This window comes from Salmo salar, chromosome 22, assembly GCF_965601325.2.
Source record: "Salmo salar chromosome 22, fSalSal1, whole genome shotgun sequence".
In the NCBI taxonomy this organism is placed as follows: Eukaryota; Metazoa; Chordata; class Actinopteri; order Salmoniformes; family Salmonidae; genus Salmo; species Salmo salar.
Window position 1 is genome coordinate 14,989,691 of NC_138312.1, and position 16,514 is coordinate 15,006,204.

Here is a 16,514-nt window from a genome sequence, read left to right on the forward strand (position 1 = left end):
ATAAAATATATTTTGATTTGTTTAACACTTTTTTGGTTACTACACGATTCCATATGTGTTATTTCACAGTTGTGATGTCTTCACTATTATTCTACAATTTAGAAAATGGCAAAAATAAAGAGAAACCCTTGAATGAGTAGATGTGTCAACTTTTGACTGGTACTGTATGTCTATAACATATGTCTGATCTTGTTCGGTCATGTGTGTGAATGATTCCTTATGGTGATATAGGTCCCAGAGCGCAGAGATGATTCATCTTTAACCCTACTTTACTTTCAAAGAGATTTGAGCAGCACATGATCATTACAATGTCACCCCAAAGAGCTTCACTGTTATTATTTGCGGTGGGGTGATGTGGTGCAGCTGCAGAGATGTGCCTCTGCTTTATCGGCTGCTTGCTGTAATGGAGCCGTCAACAGATAGCTAACTGCTTATTATTCCAGTCCTATCAGATCAGAAAGGGCCTCAAGCTTAAGCAGCAGCACCATACCTACTTCCACCCATGCCCAGTGTCTCTGTCCTCATCACACCCACCACAGAGAAGCAGCATCTGCAAAACATGCAGAGTATTAGAATGACTCTCACAGGGTTGGAGTGGACTCTTCTAATAAATCAGTTGTGTACTCAGTGAATGTGAGTCTGAGATCTGGGGACACATCCATCCATCCAGTATCACCGAGTTTTTATTTGGTCCAGTGGACAGGTTGGTTCCTTCCTCAGCCCAGAGACCAGCTCCTTCCCGCTGTACTGCAGACTTTGTACCGTCCGTATGCAGCCCCCCCCACAAAGATGCCCATATGGCATGGCCCTGTGCCACCCTCGGCCTGCCTGAGCAGTGAGCAGTAGGGCACCTGCTCCAAAAGGGCTGTGTGTGGTGTTCCTTTGTTTGTTTGTGTGCGGTGTGTGTGTGTGTGTGTGTGTGTGTGTGTGTGTGTGTGTGTGTGTGTGTGTGTGTGTGTGTGTGTGTGTGTGTGTGTGTGTGTGTGTGTGTGTGTGTGTGTGTGTCTGTAGCTGATTACTGCTTCAGGCTCTGTTGTCATAGTATTTGAGGGATCATTTCCTGGTCATAGCTTAATCTTGTGATTTGATGCAAGAATTGTTGAGCACTATCTCCCATGCCATAGTCTCCTGCCTCCTCTCGTCTCTTCTTCTCCTTTCCTCCCCTCCTCACCATGCTCTGGTTATGTCAGCCAGCGTGAAGTTCCTCACCCACAGTACCCTGCAGTATTTTTCATACTGGTGGAAGAATGGCTGTAGATGGGCATATCAGATACATTCTATAATTTTGGTAACTGGTATCAGGGAATGTCATGAGGAACCTTTCCAAAATATACAGTGCACTCTGTAATTATTGGGACAGTGAAGCATTTTTTCTTCTTTTGGCTATATACTCCAAAAGTTTGGATTTGAAGTCCAACAATGACTATCAGATTAAAGTGCAGACTGTCAACTTTAATTTCAGGGTATTTTCATACATACCGTTTAGAAATTACAGCACACTTTGGAGATAAGCACCCCATTTTAGGTTAGCAAAAGTATTTGGGACAAATTCACTTGTGTATTTAAAAAGTGATGTATTTGGTACCATATTTATAGCACGCAATGACTACATCAAGCTTGTGACTACAAATTTGTTGGATGCATTTGCTGTTTGTTTTGGTTGTGTTTCAGATTCTTTTGTGCCCAATAGAAATGAATGTTAAATAATGTATTGTGTCATTTTGGAGTCACTTTTATTGTAAATGAACACTTCTACATTAATGTGGATACAACCATGATTACGGATAATCCTGTAGGCATCATGAACAATGCCGAGTGAGACAGACAAAAATTGGGGGACTATGTACAAAAAGTACTTTAATTTCTAAACGATTTAAAGCTGTCAGTCTGCACTTTAAGCTCATAGTTGTTGTTTGATTTCAAATCCAAACTTTTGGAGTATAAATGCTTCACTTCCCAATAATTATGGAGGGCACTGTATTTGGAGTGTGTTGCCTGCCCTTACTACACAAAAACTATTTGTGCACTAGTGACTATGTAGGGATTGTGTAGTGAATGTGTAGTTTAGGCTCTACTCAACATTCACAAGTAGAGTTTTATAGTGTTTAGTAGGAAAACCGTAGTGTTTCAAGGTGTAATCAGGTAGAGATTTTTTATACTTGATGTCGGTAGTAAATAAGTAGTCAACACTACAGCCAGACTACACTAGCTTTTCACAACAGCAGAAGAGGTCAAAACAGGAAGTAGAGGTTGTTAGCTAGCTACTGTTTTTGATTCATTCAGGCTGTATCACATCCGGCCATGATTAGGAGTCCCATATGGCGGCGCACAATTGGCCCAGTGTCGTCCAGGTTTTTGCCGGGGTAAGCCGTCATTGTAAATAAGAATTTGACAATCCTGACTGTAATTATCTTCCATCCATCATCATCCTGTCTTTATTAGCCCTTATGCTGGCCCATCTGAAAGTTTAACTTTCCTTTAAGGTTTATGAATACTTTCATGTCGTTGTTTAACCATTTATATACGTTTTTATCACATCAAAAAGATTGCTAGCTAAAGTGGTGTTAGCCGTTAGCCATTTTCATAGAGATGTATTGAGTTTAGCCTAGCTCTTTGCTAGCCCCATTGAAATGTAGCTATGTACCCTCTGTTTTCGTCATGCTAGCTAATAAGCATGTGTGTTTTTATGCAAATGTATGTTCATATATACTTACCCATTCTACTTACCTATTTTGACCTGTTGCCAAGGAGGCCCTTGACATAAGAAGACTGGAGGCCATTGTTGGTAAGAGTAACAGTTGATTGTCTCTTGTCCTTGGCTTTATTTTCTAAAAGGTCACGTGGTGGAGAAATGTGGCTGCAACAAAAAAGAAGATCTGAAGGTTAAGTCAAAGTTGAATGAAGACGAGGCCTTAAATGGATTTACAAAAGTGTAAATATGTATTTTAATTTAAAAAAAAGGCAATTATGTTTGTATAAGCTTATTACTTGTTAGATGATATAACTGAAGTTTGAAACTTGAGGAAATAACATGTGCACTAGTCTAGTAGTGACACAGTAGTAAAACGAGATGTCAATAGTGATTTTGAATAGACAAGCATTAGTAAATGTTTTCAATAGTAATTCAAAAGGGTTTTTGTAGGAAATAATAAAGGACAACACTACACACACAGATGGCAATAGTAATTCAATAGGAATTGAGTAGGCATACAGCAATAATGTGTAGGCATTGTCATAATTCAATACTGAACGTGTAGGAATTGTGTAGGTTTTAAGTAGTTATATAGTAATCATTTAAGGGAGAATTATGTAATGATTTGAGTAGGAAATATGTAGTGTTCACCAGTAGTGAAACACCCCAATTCATTACTACATAAATCACCACTGGTTTACTACACATCTCAAAAGCAATCAAGTAGTAAAACCAGTAGGTTTTGTGTAAATCTTGTGTAGTAGTGATGAGTAGTAATCTAAAATATTTTTTTCACGAGGGTGCTCTCCGTGGGTGTTCAATGCAATGCTGTGGCTGTATTGAAACACACACACACACACACACACACACACACACACACACACACACACACACACACACACACACACACACACACACACACACACACACACACACACACACACACACACACACACACACACACACACACACACACACTCAGCACCACTGTCCTGCTGTTGCTTTGTCTGTATTCTGGATGACTCTTTGTGTTGCTGTGGCCAGCTAGAAAGAGCTCTAGGCCAGCAACATCCACTGAACCAGCAACCCATTTATCCTGTCCTTCTGTGAGCTCTGTATTACTCCACACAGAGCATAGGAAATGCAGCTCGCCCACTCCAGGTTTCTGCTAGACGGTGTGGTGTGACAGCAGGCCATGGTGTACTGGCAGGAGCCAGCTGCCTCTGGGCAGCAGAAGGATGCCACTCAGTTTGTGCCTAGATGGCACTCCTATACCAACCGTCCCAACGGACCCATGTGTCTGCACTGCACATTTCCTATTCAGAGCATACTGCACTGTCATTCTGAGGGGCACCAATGCAAATGTGTACGCATTAACTGTGGCACAAGGTGATTGATTTGCGGTGTTGAAGGCGGTGTTCTGCAAAAAGTTATATTACTGTCATAGAAAATCATCAGATACTTTAATATCTTTATCAGAAACTATTTATTTAGTTAATGCCTCCCCTTACAAACAACCATGATCAGTAGAATTGTTGTCTACATAAAAGTAATATTACTAAAACGAAGTCAGGTGAATAACACTGTCCTCTCTAATTTCGTTTCATATGATAAGGCTGTGTTGCTATGATTAATGATGCCAACACTACATTGATCAAATTCGCATTAGGGAAAAGTGCCATTGTCTGCCCCAGCACCATTGTTACTGTTTTGTTGATGAAAACGGAGGAGAGAAGCTTTCGGAAGCGTAGTAAAGAAATGTGCAGTGCATATTCTGCTGTCCTATTGCATGTGCAATGATGTCCGACCGAAAAAAAAAAAACACGAGTTTGTTGTTAGCAGTAACTTTTTTGTTGTAACATCCCAAATGGCAGTTTCACTAATTAAGGATTCCAGCTTTAACTAAATTCCCCAGCCTTCTCTGATGTTTGAGCCGATATGCTCTAGGGTTCTCCAGCAATCCCACAACAACTCCTGTGTATCGCCCCTGATCCGTCTTGATCCCCTGAGATAAATACAGTAAAAACACGTTGCTATAACTTAAGCCGGCCAGTGAGGCTTCTGACACCCACCATTTTCAGCTTGATTTAGGCTCCCACTACATCTTCTAGGGGTGAAAGGAAATTGGAAAAGCCGTCTTGGTGACCACATGTCACCAGCAGCGGCAGCAGCTCTGGTATGAGAGATAGCTTCTCTAGTCTAAACGGTGCTACGCCCTTCCCACTACTGGAACGTGTTAGCACTCATTCTCTTTTGACTATCATACAGTGTTATACCCAACATGAACAGCTACTCCTAGGCACACATCATTAGCTTTCTCAAGGACATGGATTATGCAATATATTAGCATAGAAACTAATATATTGTAGGCAGTAGGACCATCATTTCCAGCAGGTTTGGGGTCAATTAAGGTAAATAAATCACAGTTAAAAGGTCATTTCTGTCACCCCCTTCTGGGACAATTGTGCACCGCCCTACAGGACTCCAAATCATGGCCAGTTGTGATACAGCCTGGAATCGAACCAGGGTCTGTAGTGACACCTCTGGCACTGAGATGCAGTGCCTTAGACTGCTGTGCCACTCGGGAGCCCACGTGAACTGGAAAGGAAATGAATGGTTCCTTTTGTTTCAGTGTTGCAGTAGGTAATTTGAAATTGTTGACTAAGATGGTATGTCAGCTTGATAGACAGGCAGCCTAACTGCCAAATGTCATTCCTGTTTGTCTTGTAGAGTGGTTGGTAAAGTGGCTTCAGCTCATTTAATTACAATGTTATCTAGATATGTAAGTACTACACAAGAAGACTGGGAGGCACTTTAACTAACCATGTTGTCTAAACTGCCCCAACCTGTATGTTCTTTATCAGCACTTATCGGACACAGGAAATTGCTTCATGTACAGTTGAAGTCGGAAGTTTACATAAACCTTAGCCAAATACATTTAAACTCAGTTATTCACAATTCCTGACATTTAATCCTAGTAAAAATTCCCTGTCTTAGGTCAGTTAGGATCACCACTTTATTTAAAGAATGTGAAATGTCAGAATAATAGTAGAGAGAATGATTTATTTCAGCTTTTATTTCTTTCATCACATTCCCAGTGAGTCAGAAGTTTACATACACTCAATTAGTATTTGGTAGCATTGCCTTTAAATTGTTTAATTTGTTTAATTTGGGTCAAACGTTTCACGTAGCCTTCCACAAGTTTCCCACAAAAAATGTTGGGTGCATTTTGGCCCATTCCTCCTGACAGAGCTGGTGTAACTGAGTCAGGTTTGTAGGCGTCCTTGCTCGCACACACATTTTCAGTTCTGCCCACAAATCTTCTATGGGATTGAGGTCAGGGCTTTGTGATGGCCACTCCAATACCTTGACTTTGTTGTCCTTAAGCCATTTGGCCACAACTTTGGAAGTATGCTTGGGGTCATTGTCCATTTGGAAGACCCTTTTGCGACCAAGCTTTAGCTTCCTGACTGATGTCTTGAGATGTTGCTTCAATATATCCACATAATTGTCCTGCCTCATGATGCCATCTATTTTGTGAAAAGCACCAGTCCCTCCTGCAGCAAAGCACCCCCACAACATGATGCTACCACCCCCGTGCTTCACGGTTGGGATGGTGTTCTTCGGCTTGCAAGCCTCCCCCTTTTCCCTCCAAACATAACGATGGTCATTATGGCTAAACAATTCTATTTTTGTTTCATCAGACCAGAGGACATTTCTCCAAAAAGTACGATCTTTGTCCCCATGTGCAGTTGCAAACCGTAGTCTGGCTTTTTTATGGTGGTTTTGGCGCAGTGGCTTCTTCCTTGCGGAGTGGCCTTTCAGGTTATCTCGATATAGGACTCGTTTTACTGTGGATATAGATACTTTTGTACCTGTTTCCTCCAGCATCTTCACAAGGTCCTTTGCTGTTATTCTGGGATTGATTTGCACTTTTCGCAACAAAGTACGTTCATCTCTAGGAGACAGAACGCGTCTCCTCCTTGAGCGGTATGACGGCTGCGTGGCCCATGTTGTTTATACTTGCGTACTATTGTTTGTAGAGATGAACGTGCTATCTCCAGACTTGTGGAGGTCTACAATTTTTTTTCTGAGGTCTTGGCTGATTACTTTTGATTTCCCATGATGTCAAGCAAAGAGGTTTGAAGGTAGGCCTTGAAGGTAGGCCTGAGTTTGAAGGTAGGCCTTGAAATACATCCACAGGTACACCTCCAATTGACTCAAATTATGTCAATTAGCCTATCAGAAGCTTCTAAACCCATGACATAATTTTCTGGAATTTTCCAAGCTGTTTAAAGGCACAGTCAACTGAGTGTATGTAAACTTCTGACCCACTGGAATTGTGATACAGTGAATTATACGTGAAATAATCTGTCTGTAAACAATTGTTGGAAAAATTACTTGTGTCATGCACAAAGTAGATGTCTTAATCGACTTGCCAAAACTATAGTTTGTTAACATGAAATTTGTGTAGTGGTTGAAAAATGAGTTTTAATGACTCCAACCTAAGTGTATGTAAACTTCTGACTTCAACTGTAGATGATAGCTGTAGGGCAGAGAATGGACTGTAGGATTTTTGGGAAGTGCACCCGTACTGACAGTCTCATTAATGGTCCTCTGTACCTCAGTTGGTAGAGCTAGGTGCTTGCAAAGCCAAGATAGTGGGTTAGATTCCCAGGACCAACCGTACATAAAAGCGTCTGCTAAATGGCATATGTTATTTATATTATTATTAGCTGGGGCGTTATAGAGGCAATGGGCCAGGCAGAATCTGACAATAATGTTGGTTATGAGTGCAACTCAGTTGTGTCCTGCTCGTAACGACAACCAGTTTCTGGTTGAGTTGATGTCATTTCAACCAGGTTTGTCCCTGGGCTGTTATTGTATTTTTGTTAAAGGATATTGTGAGCTAGACAAAATATATTGAATGAGGTGAGGAAAACTGATTCCTTGCCAAAAAATTGTTAAGGCATTGAAGTGGAAGAGAACAGAGAAGGGACTCATTTAATTAATGTGACCATATTTTTTAAAAAAAGAGCAAATGTCAGCACTTCTATTCATTATTCTCAGTGCTAATTTAAAGTAGCACTTTTTAAAGCGGAACTTAAAGGAACAGTCTCTACAAATATCCATAGTTGGACTAGATTTGAGTTCATGATAATCATCTCTTAATAGCCTGGATTTGAATAATGATAATACATTTTGGGGAAATAAAGATAACGTACTGTGTACTAAATTATTAAAGGTTCAATTAGACTAGCAGGGCACGGAAGACAGAAAGCACACGGGCCACAACATTAAAGATGCCAACACATTGTGCTTGTTATTGTAAGGCTCTGGGTGTAGTGGGTGCGAAGTCAGGTGCAGGAAGCAGAGAGTACAGGGTAGTGCTTTATCTGCACACACAGCGAACATAAGCCACCCCACGAAACTACAGGGCGCACACAACACAAATGCCCCAAACACTGGGGACTGAAACAGTCCGGAGAAAACCCACGACCGAAAACACGTCAGACACAAGCGTGCACAGTAGCAACACACAAACAATCCCGCACACAGAGCAGGCGGGCCTACTGGCTAAAATAACCTGACTAATCAGCCCAACACAAAACAGGTGAAACCAATAAACAGAAAGTGGGAAAAAAGGGAATCAGTGGCAGCTAGTAGGCCGCTGACGACGATCGCCAAGCACCACCCGAGCAGGAAAGGGGAGCTACCTTCGGTAGGAGTCGTGACAGTTATTGCATGTCTTTACTAGGATTACACCTATACAGTATTTTAGTATCTTACTGTTCCATACAGTGCTGTGTGTAGAGATGCTAGCAAGCCCTCTCTTGTCATCATGTGTTTATGCTCTGTTCTCCTCCTAGCCCTCAGGCCTCATGGTGCCTGTTCATTGGTTCATGTGCTCCCACACCCACTGCCCTTTCTTTTCACCTCAGGGGCCTAACACACCTGCCACAATATGCCAGTAAAGAGGAACGCATGTACGTAGCATGAACCTAGACACCTAACCCACCTGCCAACAGTACAATACTGTATGCCAGTAAAATGAACTGTACTAAATACTTATAATGCTCTGACATCCAGTACACAATGAGAAACAAGGAGGGGAACCTATACCAAAGGGAGAGGAACAAAGCGCCAAACTGTTGTTTTTCATCACCCCTGCTGCTGAATGGAGACAGATACTGTACAACATAGTCCATATATATATACTGAACAAAAATATAAACGCAACATGCAACAATTTCAAAGATTTGACTGAGTTACTGTTCATATAAGGAAATCAGTCAATATAAATCAATTCATTAGGCCCTAATCTATGGACCTGGGAATACAGAAATGCATCTGTTGGTGACAGATACTTTTGTATATATAGTGTATGTGGACACCCCTTCAAATGAGTAGATTTGGCTTTTTCAGCCACACCCGTTGCTGACAGGTGTATAATCTCGAGCACAACGCTATGCATTCTCCATAGACAAACATTGGCATTAGAATGGCCTTACTGAAGAGGTCAGTGACTTTCAACATGGCACTGTCATATGATGCCAGCTTTCCAACAAGTCAGTTTGACAAATTTCTGCCCTGCTAGAGCTGCCCCAGTAAGTGCTGTTATTGTGAAGTGGAAACATCTAGGAGCAACAACGGCTCAGCCGCAAAGTGGTAGGCCACATAAGCTCAAAGAACGGGACCGCCAAGTGCTGAAGAGTGTAGAGCTTAAAAAACGTTTGTCCTCGGTTGCAACACTCACTACCGAGTTCCAAACTTCCTCTGGAAGCAACGTCAGCGCAAGGACTGTTCGTCAGAAGCTTAATGAAATGGGTTTCCATGGTCAAGCAGCCGCCCACAAACCTAAGATCACCATGCGCAATGCCAAGCATCAGCTGGAGTGGTGTAAAGCTCTCCGCCATTGGACTCTGGAGCAGTGGAAACACGTTTGCTGGAGTGATGAATCACGCTTCACCATCTGGCAGACCGACGGACGAATCTGGTTTTGGTGGATGCCAGGAGAACGCTACCTGCCCGAATGCATAGTGCTAGCTATAAAGTTTGGTGGAGGAGGAATAATGGTCTGGGGCTGTTTTTCATGGTTCGGGCTAGGCCCCTTAGTTCCAGTAAAGGGAAACCTTTACGCTATAGCATACAATGACATTCTAGACAATTCTGTGCTTGGGGAATGCCCTTTCCTGTTTCTGCATGACAATGGTCCCATGCACATAGCGACGTCCATACAGAAATGGTTTGTTGAGATGGTGTGGAAGAACTTGACTGGCCAGCACAGAGCCCTGACCTCAACCCATGCGAACACTTTTGGGATGAATGGAATGCAGACTGCGAGCCAGGCATAATCGGCCAACGTCAGTGCCCGACCTCACTAATGCGCTTGTGGCTGAATGGAAGCAAGTCCCTGCAGCAATGTTCCAACACCTAGTGGAAAGCCTTCCCAGAAGAGTGGAGGCTGTTATAGCAGCAAAGGGGGGGACCAACTCCATACTAATGCTCATGATTTTGGAATGCGATGTTTGACGAGCAGGTGTTGGATTGGCTCTGCCCTGCTGTCTGTCTTCTGTCCCTGGTGTTTCTGGCAGGTAGGAATGTGTTGTTATGGACAGCTCTGCAGAAGTAGTAGTAATCACTGTAGTTCTCCCTCCGTAGTGAGGAGGAGCTGAGGCCACATCGCCCACGGCCAGGCCCCTGTCAGCAGCCATCAGCAGGAGCAGTAGCAGGAAGTGTGTACTGATGAGAGGTCACAGAGGGTTTTGTCTGGAAGGGATACAGCTTTTGTCCAAATTTACTTTTCGTGGCAGGTTAGGAGAACTTGCCCAGCAGGTTAGGAAAATGTAATTAAAAAGGTTAGGAGAAAGGTTAGGGTTAGATAAAATGCAAAAAATATATATAATTTTAACGTCAATTTGACAAAATCTATATCCCATCTAGACTGTCACAGAGCTGTAAGAGTTGGAATGTGCTCAGGGGCAGGGGAACAGGGAACTCAGAACACACGATAGCAACTTGTATTTATCTCAGACATCCAGCGCTTGGCGTTTTGGAAAAGTTCTTACGGCAGTGTTTGAGTGCATTCCATTAGTGTTGAAATGGGTCTGTCAGAATACAATAGTATTGTGTGGGTCAGAGTGATGCTAGTAACATTACATGTCCACAGACACACTTTACACTTTGTGAGTGACACGGAGTTAACTCTTCACACCGAAACACTATATAGTACACTGGGTCTGACGTCATGAGGGAGAGAGAGGAGATGAAAGATGTCACTAGCTGAGGCTATACAGTTTTTTCAAAAAGTCACTATGAATGTGGTTATGCCTCTAAATCAAGTCATGGTACTGTGTGTGTGTGTGTGTGTGTCTGTGGTTGGTTGAATGTGAGCTGGCATCAGGTGATGTGATGGGTTGCCAGGCAGCTCTAGTCTGGCTGTGTGTGTGTGAGAGAGTACGTACTCTGACTCTGAGAGAACCTGACACCTGGCATGGGAGGTCTCTCTCTGTCCTGTACCATCACATCACATGCACACTGCAGGCACTATGTAGTACAGTAGCTGGAGAATAGCGTGTCATCCTTTCGAGATATACCTCCAGTCTCTCATAAGCAGTGAGGCTTTTGTCTTCTGCTCTGCCTCTGTGATACAATTACTCTGTGCTATGGCTATCCATGTCTCTCTTCTCTCGCCTCTTTTCAACATGCCGATATTGGTTTTTCAATATCGAAGCACCTCACTTGATTGCAATGAATCGACGTTCAAATGGCAGAGCAGGCAAGCTAGCTACCAACCAAAGTTCTTGCGTGTGCTAACGAGAGAATTAAGGTGGCGGTAGTTCACGTGGGAGAGATTACCATTCATTCCTAAACCACACAGAACAGAGGAGGAAATCACTCTGCATGCAGTCCTCCTCTACACCATGTAGTTACACCATGTAGTTACACCATGTAGTTACAGCATGTAGTTACAGCATGTAGTTACAGCATGTAGTTACAGCATGTAGTTACACCATGGAAATGGTCAACAGGGATTATTCACTAACTACCACTGAGCAGAATAGATTTGCAATGAGATTTGAGGGGAGGATTAGACTGCCACTGGTATTGTAAAAAGCCCTCCCACTGCAGATGAATGTGTTTTGGCAGGTTCTCACTTGGTCAAAACAGAGATGAAAGTGTGAAGCAGGTTATCAGTGCCAGCGAATGACTCCCACCGGTCGGTCCTCAGAGGAAGGGATATACTGTGTGTTGCTGGGCCCAGATCCTGGTGTCAGCCTGGTGTCTAGACACAGCAGATTGTTGATCCCCCTGGTTAGGGAGCTGTGTGGTCCTGACTGCAGCACAGAGCAGAATAACACTAACGCTTGGCATTCCTTTCTGTTATAATCCCTCTTTCCCCTGCCTATCGTTTAAGTCAATCATCTCCCTTTTTCCTGATTTCTTATTTTCCTGCTCCCTGCCTCTTCCGCTGGCCTCCCGTCATTCTTTCTTCCTCCATCTCTTCTTTCTCTTCAACAGATAGCGTTGTCACATATGCTGATTGGTAGGAGGGAAAAAAAACGTCTGAACTGTTACTATGGCAACTGAGTCTCTGAACTAAGCCAGTCCTCTTCTGCACACACATGCTCTCTCTCTCCGTTCTCTCACTTAGATTAAAGCTGTCAGAGAGAGAGAGAGAGAGAGAGAGAGAGAGAGAGAGAGAGAGACTCTTTGTAATGAATAATTACAAGATACTGTACATCAATTAATTCAAGAGGTGCACTTTTAGTTGTTACCCTAGCACTGCACAGCTGATTCAAATATTCAACTAACCATCAGGCTTTGATCATTTGAATCAGCTGTGTAGTGTTAGGGCAAAAACCAAAACAACCCCCCTTTGGGTTCCAGAGGACCAAGTTTGGGAAACGCTGGCCTACATACAGTATGGTATAGGAACACACGTCAGTCTGCTGCTTTTAGGGGACAATGAACAGGCGTTCTCCTCTGCAGCGGTCCTGGTGCTGCATTTGTCCAGGCCAGGGACATACAGGGCTGTTATAACTAATGAGGTTGAACAGGAAATGAATGTGCACCAATGTGTTCCGAGGGATCCTCCACTTCCCTCTGTGACATCAGTCTGCGTTAATTTGGTAATTAATCTGAATCCATAAATAGATCTCCAGATAGGAGACCCAATTAGAACCTGAGGAATGAGTTGGTTCTGGATGACAATGTGTTGGCTATGTGCGTGTGTAAAAAAAAAATAATCTATTTTTATATATATATATATATATATATATATATATATATATATATATATATATATATATATATATATATATATATATATATATACATATATACATATACACACACACACACAAAAGTGAAGGCGCTCCGAATACCCCCCCAAAATAACCCCCCCACCCCTATTTGTTCTCTGAGCCCTCCTTATCCCTCCCACATACCCACCATCTCCACCCTGGCTTAGCCTACGACAAACGTTCAACAGGTACTGGTAGGGGCAGGTAGACAGGACAGGACCGGACAGGTATCACATTTTATTGGTCACATACACATGTTTTGCAGATGTAACGGCGGGTGTAGCGAAATGCTTGTGCTTCTAGATACAACAGTGCAGTAATATCAAACAATACACACATCTAAGTAAAGGAATGGAATTAAGAATATATAAATATATGGACGAGCAATGTCAAAGCGGCATAGACTAAGATACAGTAGAATAGGATAGAATACAGTATATACATATGAGTAATGCAAAATATGTAAACATTATTAAAGTGACTAGACAGGACAGGACTGAGCAGGTAGACTGGACACAATTTAATAACAAATTCGACATTTGTCTTTGGGAAGAGTAACCGTCTTGCAGTATATTTGGTAAAAGATTGTTGTAGGGGTTGAATCTTGTTTGGTCATGTCAACCTGATTAGATACAGATAAAAAACATACAGTTGAAATCAGAAGTTTACATACACCTTAGCCAAATACATTTAAACTCAGTTTTTCACAATACCTGACATTTAATCCTAGTAAAAATTCCCTGTCTTAGGTCAGTTAGGATCACCACTTTATTTAAAAAATGTGAAATGTCAGAATAATACTAGAGAGAGTGATTTATTTCAGCTTTCATTTCTTTCATCACATTCCCAGTGGGTCAGAAGTTTACATACACTCAATTAGTATTTGGTAGCATTGCCTTTAAATTGTTTTACTTGGGTCAAATGTTTCGGGTTGCCTTCCACAAGCTTCCCACAATAAGGTGGGTGAATTTTGGCCCATTCCTCCAGACAGAGCTGGTGTAACTAAGTCGGGTTTGTAGGCCTCCTTGCTCGCACACGCTTTTTCAGTTCTGCCCACAAATTTTCTACAGGATTGAGGTCTTTGTGATGGCCACTCCAACACCTTGACTTGGTTGTGCTTAAGCCATTTTGCCACAACTTTGGAAGTATGCTTGGGGTCATTGTCCATTTGGAATACCCATTTGCGACCAAGCTTTAACTTCCTGACTGATGTCTTGAGATGTTGCTTCAATATATCCACATCATTTTCCTGCCTCATGATGCCATCTATTTTGTGAAGTGCACCAGTCCCTTCTGCAGCAAAGCACCACCACAACATGATGCTACCTCCCCCGTGCTTCATGGTTGGGATGGTGTTCTTCAGCTTGCAAGCCTCCCCCTTTTTCCTCCAAACATAACGATGGTCATTATAGCCAAACAGTTCTATTTTTGTTTCATCCGAACAGAGGACATTTCTCCAAAAAGTACGATCTTTGTCCCCATGTGCAGTTGCAAACCGTAGTCTGGCTTTTTATGGTGGTTTTGTAGCAATGGCTTCTTCCTTGCTGAGCGGCCTTTCAGGTTATGTCAATATAGGACTCGTTTTACTATGGATATAGATACTTTTGTACCCGTTTCCTCCAGCATCTTCACAAGGTCCTTTGCTGTTGTTCTGGGATTGATTTGCACTAGAAGACAGAACGTGTCTCCTTCCTGAGCGGTATGACGGCAGCGTGGTCCCATGGTGTTTATACTTGCGTATTATTGTTTGTACAGATGAACTTGGTACCTTCAGGCGTTTGGAAACACGTTTAAATGTTTTACTCACGTTGGCTGCAGTGAAGGAGAGCCTGCAGGTTTTGGTAGCGGGCCATGTCAGTGGCACTGTATTGTCCTCAAAGTGAGCAAAGAAGTTGTTTAGTTTGTTTGGGAGCACAACATCACCAGCCCGGGTCGCGCATTCGATATGCTGATACAATTTAGAGAGCCTTGTTTTCAGATTAGCCTTGTTAAAATCCCCAGCTACAATAAAGGATATGTGGTTTCCAGTTTACATAGAATCAAATGATGTTATTTCAGGACCGTCGACGTGTCTGCTTGGGGGGGATATACATGACTGTGATTATGATTGAAGAGAATTCTCTTGGTAGATAATGCGGTCGGCATTTGATTTTAAGGAATTCTAGGTCAGGTGAACAAAAGGACTTGAGATCCTGTATGTTGTTATGATCACACCACGTCTCATTAATCATAAGGCATACACCCCCGCCCTTCTTCTTACCAGAGAGATGTTTGTTTCTGTCGGCACGATGCGTGAAGAAGCCAGGTGGCTGTACCGACTCTGACGTATCCTGAGTGAGCCATGTTTCCGTGAAACAAAGAACGTTACAATCTCTGATGTCTATCTGGAAGGCAACCCTTGCTCGGATTTCGTCTACCTTGTTGTCAAGAGACTGGACATTGGCGAGTAGTATGCTTGGGAGCGGTGCGCGATGTGCCCGTCTATGGAGCCTGACCAGAAGACCGCTCCGTCTGCCCCTTCTGCGGCGCCGTTGTTTTGGGTTGCCGGCTGGGATCCGATCCATTGTCCTGGGTGGTGGACCAAACAGAGGATCCGCTTCGGGAAAGTCGTATTCCTGGTCGTAATGTTGGTGAGTTGACGTTGCTCTTATATCCAATAGTTCCTCCCGACTGAATGTAATAAAACCGAAGATTTCCTGTGGTAACAATGTAAGAAATAACACATAAAAAAACAAAATACTGCATTGTTTCCTAGGAACGCGAAGCGAGGCGGCCATCACTGTCGGCGCCGGGTTAGCTCTGAGATGATGAGACTTGACAGTGAGGCGTAAATAGATAGATGATATTAAAGACACACATACTGTATGTATGGCTGTTTACATTGGAATGGTATCCCCATAGATTGCTACTGCTGCACAATGGTGTGTGTGTGTGTGTGCTGCAGTGAAATAAAAATGTTGGTTTGTATTAATAACCCTATGAGGCACTTTATTTAGGAGGGAGCTGTGTTTGTGAGTGAGAGAGCTTCTTTGCAGTAATTTCTGTGATTCAGCCATGGAGGGAAAACGTATTTAGCGGTGTGGCACAGAGACTCAGCTGGATAAGACAGCCAGGGAGAATTAGTCCCTGGAGCAGAGCAAAGCAGAGAAGTCACACACACTGCCCTTTTGTCCCACAGGAGGGGATTTAATGCCTGTCGATTCCATGCGATTGTTAGTAATGAGACAGCGGAGGTTGAGATGGCATAGAGGAGGACGGATGGTCACAGGGGTCTCTTCATGCTGCTTTAAGCACGCTGCTGCATGGACAGTATGTCACTACCTTAAACCTTCAGCCTCTGTCTGTCCCTTTTGATCCTGAGAGAAGTGGTCATGTTTCTGTCTCTGTCCCCTGGTGATAATGACGGCCGCCCACCGGCCCAGTCTACCTTAGCCACGGTGCATTATGGGGATGTGATTTGTGCCATGAGGGCAGCGGGGCAGCAGGGGTCAGATGGGGATTGGATTAGATACAAT

At 43.0% G+C, this 16,514-nt stretch overlaps 1 protein-coding gene across 10 annotated transcripts in view; it reads left to right on the top strand.

Moving 5' to 3' along the window:
• Positions 1 to 16,514, top strand: part of LOC106582844 (band 4.1-like protein 1) — a 102,607-nt gene that overhangs the window by 35,661 nt on the left and 50,432 nt on the right. The window contains exon 1 of one of the 10 annotated variants that reach the window (XM_014166348.3): positions 2,824 to 2,932. The exons of the other annotated variants lie outside the window; for them this stretch is intronic. The gene's annotated coding sequence lies outside the window, so the exon portion shown is untranslated. Of the gene's footprint in view, positions 1 to 2,823; positions 2,933 to 16,514 lie in introns of those variants that run through there. 10 annotated transcript variants of the gene reach the window in all.